Genomic DNA, 14655 nt, shown 5'->3' on the forward strand with positions numbered 1-14655 from the left:
AACCAAGGTGATGCTATGATCATGTTCCCCTCTCGAGGGTGGAAGCTCATGAGGCTTGTCAAAGACCGGCAGATGGTTATTTAAAATCTGTTGCATCTCCGGATGAATTGGCAGAGACTTGGTTGCAACTGCCTGGATGGCATTAAATTGAGATATAACTCCATGATGGCCCTTTTTTAGCAATTTTTCCATCCTATGCGAGTTGATGATAGAGGGAGCTCCCGCCTGGAGTCCACGGAGGGTATGTGTGGAGTTGTTCTGCTTAAAACTCATATATAACTCCTGGAAATCCATTGTGATAGGCCCCAGAGTGCGGAGCCAGTCAGCGCCAAGGACAATGTCGCATCCTCCCATGTGTATGGCAAACATGTGGGTCTTCAACTGATAATCCCCCATTTGAAGTTTGACATTTTCACAGCGGCCTTCACATTTCATTGTGCCCCCATCCGTGATTTGAACTTGGAAGTTAGAAACTGCTCATACAAAACAATGCACTGCTTCCGCGACTTTTTGATGGATGAAATTATGTGTACTTCCACTATCAATCAAGACTACTACTGGGTGATGTTTGATAAAACCTCTGATTTTGAGAGTTTGAGGTGAAGAAATCCCTGCCAAAGCATGCAGCGAAATAACTGGTTCGTCAGGTACATTGTCCTGTTGGTTGTCCTCTTCTACCTCCTCATGTTTCTCCAGTGGTGGATCTTCCTCCGATGAGCTATAGTCAGTGGCATCAATTTGAAAAAATTTGGGCTCCTTGCATTTATGACCTGGGGAGTATTTTTCATCACAGTAGTAACATAATCCTTGCTTTCTTCTTTCGGCCATTTTTGCAGGTGACACCTTTTGGACCTTAAGTGTTTGAGTGGTGTTGTGAGCCTGTGGGGAGCGACCCTTAGCGGGGAAATTTGGGCGACTGTACTGGGCTGCTAACGCACGTTCCATGTTACGAGCTACCTTGCAAGCCTCTGTCCACGTGGGAGGGTGGTGCAGTTGGACTTGGGCTTTTATGGCTTCTTTAAGACCGCTGATAAAACATTCCGTGTAGAATGCATTTGAGAGATCCCAGGTGCGGAAGGCTAAGGCTTCGAAGGCTGTAATATATTCGTCCACTGTGCCAGTTTGTTGGAGCTTAGTAAGACGACCCAAAAAAGAAGATTCTTGGTCAAAGTGGTCTTGAAGAGCTTTTTTGAAGGTGGTCCAAGTCCGAAAAGGTCCACTGCAACGTTGATGCCATTCCCACCATTGCCACCTTTCATTGTCCAAGTACATGCTCGCCACCATAAGCTGAGTATCATCATCTAAGATGTTATTCACATTGAAATACTGCTCCATTTGTGCTATCCATGTTGTCAGCTGAGACCCATCAAATTTATGCATATCCAACTTGGGACGTCGCTGACGAGATTGTTGGTGGGTGCCCTAGGCGTGAGGATAGTGGCTAGACTCACCCTCACCGTGTCCCTTGCCATTATACGCCTCCTCGTGGGCTTCCTCCTTGCCCTTCAAGATTAGTTTCGATAGGCTTTCAATTTGATTTTGGATGGATTGCAAGGTTGTTTCAAGGTTGTCCATCCTCTCATTGGCCATAGCTTGAGCTCTAGTTTCTACCATGCACCAATCAGATGTTCTTGAGATTTGGGACCGCCCAAAAAATTTTTAGTAAGAATTGAATGGTACCACCTTGCTCAGCTTGTCGTTCTAATTCTGATGAGCTAGATCACCAATAAGCGCCCCGGGAGATCTCAGAATACTGCAGTTGCCAAATCTTCAAAATGTCAATGCTGCAAAAAGTCCTGCGAAAATTATGCCCCGGTATAGGAACCCCACACACTACTCAGATCTGGTGGATCTGAGAGATCTGAATGGTGGATCTGATGGCTCTGCGGCTCTGATGGATCTAATAGATCTGAATGACTGATCTGCGAACTCGAGACTGCGGGACTGATGTCTGCTGCTGCTGCACCCCTTTTTCACAAGCGGATCTGGAAGAGATGATGCGTGATCCCCCGACAGAAAAGGGAACTATGGTCTTGAGGAGTGTCAGGTGCTACAGATCGCAATATACATAAGGGTCTGGCAGTAGTACTCGGCCCAATGTTTCAAGGCTCTAACTAAGGAGGATCGACCGTACCCTTAGCCGTACAACCCGACTACCCTATCGTACGGGCGAGTAATCTCTCCGAGTGTTGTTCTCGGTGTACTGTAGCCGCAAGACGGCCGACGGTTTATCTATGGCGAGGTTTCAAGGGAGCCTAGGGGGCTTCCGATATACCCAGAGGGTACGTGGAAGACAGTCTGTGCGCGGTTCTGTCTAATGCGCTACTACTCGAAGGGGTACCCACAAGGGTTACAAGGGAGTCCAACAGACGTGACCACCTCTTGTATTTCCTGCGTGCATGCCTCCCCAAATCCGCAGGTTTATGCGCTCAACGACAGATCCCATGGTTTAAAGACGCCGGAACACGTCTCTAGCCAAAAAAATTGCTATGAAATGGAGATCCCACCGGCCCTGGAAAGTGCTCTGATACCACTTGTTATGCTCTGAACCTGCAAAATGATACCCAAATACAGAATATGCGAAGAAAAGATACCCAGAACATAGAACAACAATGATTTTATTATTCAAAGAGTAATGTTCACTTGCCTCTTCGAGGGGTTAACCTCCAATAGAGCAGAGCTCGCTTACAAAATAAGACACGATGCTCCTCGCAGGGAGTCTCTATCCTTTATATATGACTCATACATGCAATACCACAGATCAATACCGTGGGTTTTATTAATACCATCTATCTAATACTACGACCCATTTGCAACTAACTGTGGTCCCGTCATTAATTGCGGGTTAACCACTTACAAATATTAATATGGGCTTTATTGACTCTTGACTATGACGTGATCCCATTACATAAATAAGGGGGTTAGGGTGGGATCCTAACACATGGTGGTTAAAGTATGTTTATAATTAAAGAGTCAAACTCTAAATACCTTTCGCATATGTTTATTATTCAATGATATCAAGTTTATGCTCACGTTCAATGTATTAATGGTATTATGTACTACAAATAACAGATTCCAACTTAATTAGATAGTAATAAAACTACAAAAAGATAAGTCTTTATAGTCAACATAATGTACTTGAACACACTACTTAACCCTGTACCATTATAGGGGGAGCTTGGATTAAATGAAATAGGGATTCCGAGAAATAAAATTACATATTATAAATTTGCAAGCTAAAAATAAAACAAGTAAAAACTAAACTCATGAATCTAAAGGCATGTTTGTGACAATACCTCATGATAATGTGGGATGGACATAGAAGGTGTATCACCAAAGGGTGCAATGGAAAGAATTCATAGGGATCTCATCTAGATGGGTGGTGAGAAAAATAAACCTATTGATAGTTACATACACAAAATTTCTAAAATTCTAGATTAGTGCAAAAAACATGAAAATCAACCATAATAAAAATAAATTAATTAATTAAAATTAAAAATAAAATATAATAAACAAAACAAAATTCACCTTAAATGTATTTAATTTTACCTGTGATTATTGACCATGAGAAATTATATTAGTCCTAGTGGAAATGGTTGGTCAATGTACTATCATCAGCTATAAAAACACACGTCAAGATATTTATGATTCATAATAGAAAACAAATAAATGAAGCAACAAAAGATAGAAATACTATAAATAAACAACATAAGCTCATCACAATATTGACATATGAGAAACTCCCATTGAACATGTTTCTTCTACTGCTACATCGACAATAAAAGAGTATGTATCCTACCACCACAACATGGGAGTATCACAATTGATAGAAGTTATACATGACAAACAGTTAGATAATTACAAATCCGTCATAGTCATGTTTACTAAATACTTGTCAATTGTAATTTTATATCTACACACACACACTAACCTCACCTAAGAAACTATCATGCACAAGAACTTATATGGCCCATAACAAGTATGTCCACAACACAATCATGGATGAAAAGCAATTGAAAACTAAAATGGCTACCCTGTCCAAATTTCATGTCTTATATAGAATAGTAATGTGGAAGGAATGCCCAAACCTTAGTTGTCTAACATAATTTGTAGATGGATCTTGATAGGATGATGCTTTAACTATGTTATCCTCAAGTATATTGTATGTTTTGGGGAATATTGCGGTACTAGTGGCATGAATCTTGCTTAGAGTTGAGGTGGTTGGAGGTAGTTAGGTGTAGACCTAAGAAGGGATAACCCTCTCAATGGGTTAAGCTTGCTCGTTTCTTAATATTGAGAAGACCCATGACCAACACCCTAGAATTCACCTATGTCAAAACAAGTAACCTATCATCCTTTAAGAAATTTGGCCCATAATTGTGTGGAAAATACAATGGAAGTTCCATATTGCTCTAGGGAGGTTTATTAAATGCCATGAAACACCTATTGGTCAAATTGTCTTTGCATGGCTAGATTGTACTAATGGCATGCAAAGACACACCTTTCCCATACCAAGGGGTTGGTTGATTTTAAGGTCAATAAATAGTTAGACAATGTTAGCTTCATTAATAAGTAGATCTCTCACATCTTCCTTCCTTGTGTTGATTTTACAGTACTCTCCCAGTTAGCCCTATGCTAAAATATGTCGAATAATTGGCCAAGGGTATGTCTAATGGAACAATAATGATGTTGAGTTAAGTGGCAAAAGAAACAAAACATGACTCTCTACTATTCCTATGATCGTCAATTAAATTTCCAATTTCACTTAAATAATAATTAATTTCTATGTATAAATATCATGAAAATGGTTAAGGTTAGGTTTGGGTTCCAATTATAATTTTCTTATATACAAATAAACTAAATATTACATTTAAACAATAACATATAAATTATAGAAATTATTTAATTTTATATAATTTAACGAATTATATAAATATGGCATTTGATATAAAACCTACCTTAAATGGGAACTCATCTATTAAGTGTTGAATGTTAAGGATGCGGGCAGGAGAAATTTGGTAGGATAGGTGACACTTTTATTTATTTCTTTTCCTTTTATGTAAAGGAACTGGTGTTAATAATTTACAAGTTCTTTTTTAACATTGAATAAATTATATATGGAGAGCAATGTGAAGGGATAGATGAGGCATATGTGGAGGTTTGGTAATGGTATATATATTTTTAAAATTTAAAATAAATATTTATTTGTGTTATTTAGAATAAACAATTATTTGTGTTGTTTTTAGAGATATTTTACCATTTAATATGGGTGAGATGTTGTAATGGAATATAGGTTATATTTAAAATTAAATTAAAATAAAAAATAAAAAATGTCAACTTTATTATGGCCATTATGGAGAAGATGTTTTAGTGAAGAAATAAAAAACCAATAAAGAAATAAAAATAATAATAGTAATAATAAAAAGAAATAAAAATGATAAAAAATAAAATAAAAATAAAAAAATAAAATAAAATTCTATAAGCATGAGACTACAATTTATCATGTCCAATGTATCACCTTGATACTCAGTGAATTGAACGGGTGATTTCACATCAAGGAGTGACTTCACATAGCATTAGATCACGACCTATCCAAAACCCCATGAACAATAAAAATAATAATTTAGTTAAATTCAATTTGTTATATTGCAATTTTTTTTTCTTTTTTTTTACTTGGAATGAAAGCATGGGAAACTTGAAGTACTTCCCCACATTTTGTGGATGATAAATGGTTAACGGATCTCGCCCCAAGTAATTAAAGAAAGGTGAACCCTTAATCAATAACAATTAGCAACCATATCAAATAACTTCACTTCTAACTCTAGAACACTTGAACTAACCCTTAGATATTTTATGGAGAAGATGTTTTATTTTTTTATATAGATATTTAGTTTTTATTAAAAACATTATTAGTTTTTTATTATATATATATATATATATATATATATATATATATAATTTAAAATTTTAATTTATTAATTAATTTAAATATATATATATAAAAGCCTTCAATAACCAGTGTAATTGTTATTCCTTCATATATAAGACAAAAACATCCTTTATGCTCCCGTTGAAATAAAATTATATGATTTTATATAAAATTATTTTTATCAATATGAGTTGATGTTGATATGTTCTTTATTTATTCTCTTTGCTTTGGATAAAAGAACATTCCCTGTCAAACCACATTTTGTCGGTGCCCTCACCATTGATATATCTCATTTCTTCCTTTGGAATCCAATACCCTCTGAGACCAAGGTGACATAAATGTATATGCCCCTCCTTTAGCTTTAGAAAAAGAAAACACTGAAAACCAATGGCAATGCCTATAAAAATTTGAACGAGTACCAGTCCAGTGAAGCAACACGAGTTTGAGCTTTTGCTTATCACTGGTTCAACAAACCTCTGTTGGGCTCTGTTTTCAAAATGGGTTTATTCAAGAACTGGTTGGGAAGCTCCTACACCATGCAGGTGTTGATTATAAGGATCATTGGCTTGCTGGGATGGTTATCTTGTGTTGCCATAGCGTTTGAGGGCGGGGAAGCGCAGGCAGGTGAAGCAGTAACAGGTGCTGTACAAAATTTTCCTAACGTTGGAATCACCTGCATAGGGAATTTAGCAATTTTAATTACAAGCTTGTTGAGAGGAAGGCTGGATCTGGAGATGGCAGCAAGGGATTTTCTGGCTACCAGAAGAGGTCCTAAACTGGAGCACATACACAGGTTTGGCCTTAAAACATGTAAGAAATATAACGATGCTTCTGTTTTATTGTTGTCATTTCACTCCCCCAATTCTTCCATCACACAATTTATGAGGTATATATCCAGTGCACATGGTGTGCAGTCCATCCTTCTGGAATGCTTACCCTTAAGATCTGCTGCACTCCTTGCTGAGATCTGTAACTGCAATGATGAATGCAAATGCATTGTGTTCTGCACTGTTGAAGCGGTCAACATCCTGCTTGCTCATCGGATTCCTGGAACGCTGAAGAGAGTTACTGATACCCTGTGCGTGCTGCTATCTCGGGACTGTCTGAAAAATGGCTGCCATGGGTGCGACCAGGGCTTGTTGTATGTGGAATTTGATAAATCTGAAGGGGCAACGGATGAAAAGGAAATTGATAAAGTTGAAGGGGGGAGATTGGTGGAGCGTAAAAGCATGACACTGCCAGACTTGGACAGATTTTCAGTTCTTGAAGCTCTTGATCACATTTATCGGAAGCCCATCCAAGAAGAAGGTACTTGCATCTGCATTCCACTGCGTCGAGCAGAAGCTGATGAGTGGACAGACCTGATGACGAGCTCTTTGAGGTCTAAAGACAAGGAAGGCAGAGGAGTGAGAGTCATGGCTTCTGATGCCCTGGAAAATTACATGGCTCTGGGTGCCCAGGAAAACTACATGTCTACTGAAATCGTGGAAGCCAAAGGAATCGAGGTCACATACAGCAACGGTTCTTTAATAGTGCCAAGGGTAATAGAAATGTTCTTAAACCTGGCAGTGACTGGTTGGTTCAGAACGGATGGTTTCTCTACTTCTCTACTGGCAAGAAGGTCAGTACGGGATTACCTGGTTGACAGTAGAGGAAATGGATTCGCCATCAATGCATTTGTAACCTATGCTTGGGTCAAGTCATCACAAGTTCGGTCTGCTGACATCAAAAAAGATCACATGGATGTTTGCCAGGTGTTAACCTTCAGAGGTACTTTTCTGAGTCTCAGAACTTTAGCAATTATAGGCGCTTGTGTGAACTTGATTTGCTCTTTTGGTTGGGCACTGCTCGTTGCAATTGAAGGACATGTGGTTGTCAATTGGCAATATAGTCCCTCCATGCCACTCTCTGAAACTAGATTAGCTATTATAATGGGGGGGATTGTTACTGTTTTGGGCATGGACTGTCTCCATTTGTATTTGGGCGGACCGTATCCCTTGAATAAAAGAGAAAGAGAGCCAGATTCGAATAAACGAGATACTATTGTATGTGCAATGATAACGCTGGAGATTGCATGCATTGCATTATGCAGCACAGTAGCATTAGTTGGGGGAATACTAGGTTTTGGCAGATGGATATACAGTGCTCTACAAGTCCTGGTTTGGGTGAAATGGGCAGTTGGCAGTTACCTGCTTGGCGAGCGTTTGTCAAAATATGATTCTGGCCCAATTATGACTACTGTCTATAAGGAAAAACCTCAGGCTAAGAAGTGGACTGACAATGGAATTTTAATGTACTCTTCTGCATTCTTGCTCAACGCTGTCTTAGCTGGAGTTCGGGGCAAGTGGAAGTACAACACTTAAAGTCTGACAATTGTTTTTCTTAAAAATGTCTAGGGCTGAAACACAGGGTCATGCCTGTTCTGCACTGTAAAGTTGGCTTTTGTTTGAGTATAACCTTGTCATATTTAAGTTTGTTTTTCATTACTTTCTTTCCATTTGTATCTTCCACAACATCACTTTTAAAAATAAGTGTGAATTACCTCACTGGGATTCACATGTTCTTTGTTTATGTTTAAATTATGATAAGTGTTTGTGTTTTTTAATTAACAAATTTGTTTCATAAATTTGGTATGATATAATGATGGATTATTTATTGGGTATTTTTATTTTCTTCAGTAAGAAAAAACTGTATGTTTTATATTATGGTAAAAATAGTACATATCTATGATGGACATATCTTTCTCATAAACCTTGAGATATTCATATCATGATTACAATGAGAAGAAAATACTCCACTTACATCCCTCTGAACAGTTGTCTAACAATTACATCATTAATGACTATTTTTCAGCCATATTTACAATTTACACAAAGTCTAATATGTGAACTTTGCGTTTTATGTAAATCACAATCTTAATGTGTTCTTTCCTTATATGAATTCTATACAAAATCGGATACAAATTTTATACAAAACTTTTAAACAAAAAAATGAACAAGAAAATTATATGGACTTATCTGCAATGTAGTTCTGCCAATTTGAGCTCTCTTCCGTGTTCTATCTTGGCACCTTTAGATTTTCTACTTCTGTCTCTACTATTCTTGTTTTCAACATGATGTGCATGCCATCTTCTGTGGCTTGAAGTCCCTTTTTTGATAATTCATCAGCAGTGTTGTTATGTGCCCTGTTGATGTGCTCCATGGACGAATTCTGGAAGGAACTCCATATATTTTTTATACATCTCAGCGAACCTTGTAGGGAAGTTTGTTGGATATTGTTCTTCTGGTTAACATGGTCTATCAAACATTTTGAATCCCCAAAAATTTGTACTTGAGGGATATCCAGGGACTTGATAAACCATAATAAACTCCATAGTGCAAAAGCTTCTGTCTTCATACTTGTTCCTCCTTCCACATGCCAGTGTATCTGGAATTCCTGTTCTTCTGTCAATTTTAAGCAAAGGCCGCTTTAAGCAAAAGCCACTCCCACATCTTCCACCTTGAGCCGCTTCATCAAAAAATCCCATCAGATAGTTGGAGGGCTGAATTCTCCCCTTTTCTGTCATCTTCTTTTTATTTTTCTTTGAGTCTTCATTCTAAACTAATACCATCCACTATTCTATGGATTCATAAATTAAGTTTTCTCCTCATCTGTTGGAACCAAAAATCAGATGATTTCGATCTTTCCAGATTTCCCAAAAAATAACCAAAGCTAGCAATCTCTTGCTTTTACTCTGAGTGCTCGACCATTTTAAACTCTGGTATTTTAGTCGAAAGGTTTTTCTACAGCGCAGTGTAAGAGATGTGTAAGTTTATCAGTAAAATTGACATGTACTTTAAATGGAAAAATAATATAATTTTTTATTAAAAAAATGTGAGCTATAATTAAAAATATATATATATATGGTAAAATAATTAGAAATAAAAAAAATATGAGTAAAATGTTTAAAGTATAATTACCAAATTCACTTAAATCAAAACTAAAAATACCAAAAATATTCATTCCTACCATTAAAAATTTGATTCGACTGACAATAAATTAGTCGAATAGTTCATAGTTTACCAAGACAAACTTGCATAGAATAGCGAGGATCGCTTGCAGAAGCGCAGGAATCACGTTCAGGTAGAAGGAAAAGAATTGATAAATAATTACTAATTTGGAAAACACATGTTTGTTTGAATTAGGAAGAATGCATGTTGAAATTTTTATATTATTTATATTATTAGATAATTCCAATATGAAAATAAGAAAATAAAAATAAAAATTATCACTATTATTATTACAATAACAATAATAGAGAGCAATGGCTTCTATCTCGGCGAGTTCAGCGCTGGTTCGAAGCGTAGCAGCCATCATGGAACAAAAAAGAGACGGGCCGAGAGGAAATGGCAGTGACAGAGACCGCAGAGATTACCCTGATCGGCGCCGCAGAGGATAGAAGGGGCATAGCATCACCGGATGGATCGAGCGAAGGCAAACGGAGGCGCAGCTCTGAGTGGGTTTTGGATCCGTGGGCCACTGCAATGCAGGATGAAGCGATCGAAAATCAAAAGAGCAGCAGATCTGAGCTGGATCTGGAACGGCTAAAGAAAACAGAGACGGATCTAGGGTGCATCTTGACGGAATGGAGTTTCTTTCTACCAGATCTGAGGTATCCGGTCACTGGATTGCCAGAACGAGGGTTCCAAACAATGGCGATCATGGCAATCGGATCCAGCCCTGTAACAGCCCACATTGGTTGCAGGCAGTCTATATTCGTCTGTAGCGCTTTAACACTGGCTCGACCTGAGCAAACTGGAGGGTGGCGCCTGGACCCTGCTTTCGCTAGCGCAGATCTTGAACGATCTCTGCAAGGACCTGGATTGATCCCTCTCACCACGAAAGGGCACTTCAATCACAGATCTACCAAGGATCCAACAGATCTGGCACACAACAGTCCAAACAGCCTGTACCAAAACCAGATCGGGAGGCACATTCACCAACAGCCTCCTTTTGGCCATGGATCGTAGCACGCAACACAAATTTGGGGGCATGCAACTGCCAAGATACCCCTCTGGCCTGAGCTACATGTCAAATGTGTAGAAGAAGAACAGAATGGAAAACAGAATGGAGGTAAAAACCTCAGATCTGCCACTGACCAAATGGATTTGATGCTCAACAAACAAATCAGTCCACACCAAACCCAGATCTGGATGCCTGATAACAAAAAGTCTCCTCTCAGCCCTGGATCACAGCCTCAGATCATAGATTGGAGTTGGCAACAGAGAGACGCGATGATTGTGTCGGATCAGGAAAACATCCCAACATTGGAGCCTGAAGCTTCTGCTTCTGATATGCTCGAAGGAAGAAAAAGTACTCTCTTTATTAGATCCATGGGAGGGAACACAATATGCATCAAGATAGGGAAATGGGAGGCGACAAAAACACTCAAACAGAGGATACAAGAAAGGACTGGAATCCCACCCTGCAAACAACTACTGCTCTACACAGGGAAAGTACTGTAGGAGGAGCGCAAGCTAAAAGAATACGATATAGGCAATGACTCAACGATCTGTCTTAGCACAAGACTCCGCGGAGGCTATTCCGGCACAAGCTCAAAAGGACCTGCTTCCTTCAAAGATGCAGTAAAAGGGAAGATGGAATCTCAAGCGAAAACAGAACAACAAACTACAACCCCTGGGGCCTACATTGTCGAGCAGACAACACAGAACCCTGCATTAACAATCGCCATACCTGAGGTAAATGAAATACATGTTGATTATTTAACTAAAGCAGTGATATGCAGGTTTAATGGTTTTTGGCCCAAACTGGAAGCCCTTCGTCAATGGATTTACTCCATATGGACAGAAAACTGCGATCTCCATCTCTGTTCAAAAGGATTTTTTATTGTCAAATTCGACACAGTAAAGGACAAGGAATTTGCATTGAACGAGGGACCATGGTTCTGGGGTAATGCTGGCCTTTTTATGACATCTTGGTTCCCAGATTTTGACCCAAACACCATGGTGGTTTCCAAAATGCCAGTATGGGTAAAATTATATAACTTACCTCTGCACTTTTGGCACTTCAAAGTATTAGAAGGCATCGGCAATGCCTTGGGGAAATTCTTAAAAGCAGACAATGAGCGCCTATCCAAGGATATCTATACTTTTGCTAGGATCTGTGTGGAGGTTGATCTCAGTCAAGGTTTACCAGATCACATTCTCTTACTCCACAATGAAAAGCAATGGGCACAGCCACTTGATTACGAAAACACTGCCTTCTGATGCCGCATATGCCGTCAAACTGGTCATCTTCAGAGTGCGTGCCCACAAAACAAAAAAGATAGGAAAAGAAGACAGCCACCAAAGCCGAAAGGATGGCAGTTTTCAGCCAAATGGGCAGATGACATAGAAGAAGGAAAGAACACAGAAACCACCAATATATTTCAAGAAACAGAATATGGAGGAAATAATCCAGAACTCAGCAAAGAAATCTTTCCACACAATTTACAGAATGATGAAAATCAGAGTGAATATGCAATAGATCCAAAGACAACCAACCCACAGCAGCAATGTGAGAAACACACCCCAGGGCAAGAAATTGGAGGTAGCAAGTGAGCATACTCTACAGCAAGCTCAGATTCTGAAAAAGAAATCTTGGCTGCCACAAATGAAGCACAAATGACTATTGTAACAGCCACGCCCAACAATGAAGGTTGGCGGAAGGTGGAAAAAAGAAAGGTGGGAAAGCATAGTTAGACAGTGAATTGTTTTTAGATCTTGTTAACAGCGGGACAAGTTTTGATACAACATATGCTATTATAGCATCTACAACATGTAATTTTACTCAATATGAATAAAATTACGATTTTTCTAGTGGAAAAAAATAACAATAATATATATGTTATCTTCTTCTTTTTTTAATCTGTAAGATATATATTATTAAATTATTTTTGAGTTGAAATTTTTTCATCCCAATTTTTATTGCATTATATGAATTAGAAACTAAATTTGAATTTAAACTTGGTAATTATGGTTTAAAATTTATAGTTTTTAAAAATTATTTAAGATTTATGTTAACTAATTTACATTTCAATAAGAGATTTAAATAAACTATTTAAAATATATGTTAATTAATTTGAGTTCATAAAATGTTTCTTTATACATGTTATGTAAAATATTTTAATGTCAATTATGTATACATTGTATGTCATTTTAACAAATATATATTTATACAATGAAAAAATAAGTTTTTATGGTGAAAATGTTTATTTGGTCTTATATAATACTTTATAGAGCATTCAGAAATACAGTTTAAACAATGAAAAATTACACATTGTATTTTACACTCTAAAGAAGTTTGCAATTTGATCCCTCTCTGCTCATGTTAGCACGATGGATCTATGATGATTTTAATAGTTTGGCAGTTAATAATGATTGGCACTTAATGACGTGTCTAGGGTTTCCAATTGTATAAAAAAAAATAAGAAATCTGAGCCATAATATGATGAGAGATATTAATGATGATTGTCTCCCAACTAATTTGACAACTAAATTATAATAAGTTTTTCTCACTATATAAGGATCTCTTGTCATATGGCTACTTGTTGAAAATAGCAACAAGAAATGCTAAATATAGAAGTGCTATAAATAACATTTCGGGATACATTCCAATTTTAGTTAGTCCCTGAACTAAAATTGAGAATTCAAATTCAAATTTGATCTTAGCAGTTGTTTGAAAAATAATTAATTAATTCTTCTTGAGTTAATTAGTTGAGGAAAATCAAACATGAAGTCTATGTGAGGACATGCAACAATTATTCCTTTGATTGAGGAAATTATTCCTTAATTAAAGTAATCATGATGAGTTGTACTTTGAGTTGTAATTAGTTAGCTCAGTTAACTGAGTTAAGTCCAGTTAGATTAGTTCCAACAGTTGGAGGAACTGATTGTGAGTTCAGTTAGTTAATGCATGCATGCATGTAACTACTGTACTTCAGATAATTGAATATTCTCTCATAAATAATTCATGCATGTCAATTCTGTCAGAGACTTAGTTGAAATCAGATGGAGGGACAGTGTACTATCAGTTGCAGGAATATTCCATTGTGAATATCTCTTGCATGCAGAAGGAATTCATTCCTTAAGGATTGCGCAGTTATTTCTAAGTTCAGTGAGTTGTATGAGGCCAGACTTCACATAGGTGGCATCATTGGACCCCAAGAAAAACTGCGCAAGGAAATAGGAGGCTTGGAGGGCTGAGGGAAGGCATATGTTGTGTCTATTCAATCTATGAGATGTATTGAGGGATTGTACTGAGAGCTGGATAGCTTCCAAGCTAAGGCTTTGTGTAATCCAGACTATTTTCACTTGTATGATAATACAGAGATCGGGGTTTTTAGCTGAGGCTTTCCCCAGAGTATTCTTCTATGTTCATGTGTGATTGATTTATCATTCTCAGTTATATGTGTTCTGTTTGATATTGCTCATAATCGATTAAGCTTCCGCAAGTTTGTTTGTAGAAGTAGATCTAGTATTTTGCTTTAGTACATTTCATTATCAGGTGATCTACAGTGGGAGTTTCTACATGGTATCATAACAAAGGTGATCAAAGCGGAGAAGTTCGAAGTTTCAAGTCCTTGATTATAGAAATCGAGTTCTTATCACATCTCAATTTTACCAATGGCGTTCAGCGTTTGAGACTCGAGTATGCCCTTGATCGAAGCTCGAATTATATAGCCTGGA

The sequence above is a fragment of the Pinus tabuliformis genome, chromosome 6 (genome assembly GCF_031772625.1).
Source record: "Pinus tabuliformis cultivar Carrire ecotype Pingquan chromosome 6, CPIR1, whole genome shotgun sequence".
In the NCBI taxonomy this organism is placed as follows: domain Eukaryota; kingdom Viridiplantae; phylum Streptophyta; class Pinopsida; order Pinales; family Pinaceae; genus Pinus; species Pinus tabuliformis.